Raw genomic sequence first — 666 nt, 5'->3', positions numbered from 1 at the left:
CCGTTCCTGACCAGATGCTATTCCTGCCATTGCTGTAAAATATAAATTGAAACAAAGTTAGTATTATCATTATTATGATAAACATTGGTTTACGAATATTTCCTTTTCTCTGTTATAATAATATTCTTATAAACATTCCAATTAAAAACTGAACGTCACCTCATTAAGTCATATATAATAAATCGCTTAAAGATTCAGTCTACAGCTATTGATATTATGGTAGCACATACCGTTTCCGGAATCTTCGATGCTTGAGAACGGTTGAGGGGACGTGTTTGGCCTATTCATCCGCCGTTTCCTTGATAACAGATACGATTTAATTTAACCTATGAAACATATAGATAAAGCACACTCATCAAATAAATGCAATAGTAGTATCAATTACGTATAAATTGAATCAAATGCATATGTTTTACTTACATAAATGGAAGGTGTCCAAATCCTGCAAAAACAAATATCGAAAGAGGGAACATTAAGCAGTTAAACACAGTGGATTACTATCATAATAACATCGGATTATCAGAATGATAATCACAAATACACTTATGATACTAAAATTATCAAATTACATGATCATGTAATCGCCGATTCAGTGTAGAACCGTTCGTGACGACAGTTCCAGGACTATGTTACCTAAATCGATACATACAGATGTGTACCCTGCTC

General features: G+C 33.0%; 1 long non-coding RNA gene across 1 annotated transcript; it reads right to left on the bottom strand.

The window, feature by feature from the left end:
* Window position 1: 1 nt before the first annotated feature.
* On the bottom strand, window positions 2-478 carry LOC110440707. The gene is made up of 3 exons (XR_002461765.1): window positions 421-478; window positions 231-298; window positions 2-32 (listed from the first exon to the last, which is right to left on the bottom strand). It is a non-coding gene; the product is annotated as an uncharacterized LOC110440707 (long non-coding RNA).
* Between the last annotated feature and the right edge of the window lie 188 nt (window positions 479-666).

The sequence above is a fragment of the Mizuhopecten yessoensis genome, unplaced genomic scaffold, assembly GCF_002113885.1.
Source record: "Mizuhopecten yessoensis strain PY_sf001 unplaced genomic scaffold, ASM211388v2 scaffold697197, whole genome shotgun sequence".
Taxonomy (NCBI): domain Eukaryota; kingdom Metazoa; phylum Mollusca; class Bivalvia; order Pectinida; family Pectinidae; genus Mizuhopecten; species Mizuhopecten yessoensis.
This window is presented reverse-complemented; position numbering and strand designations above follow the sequence as displayed.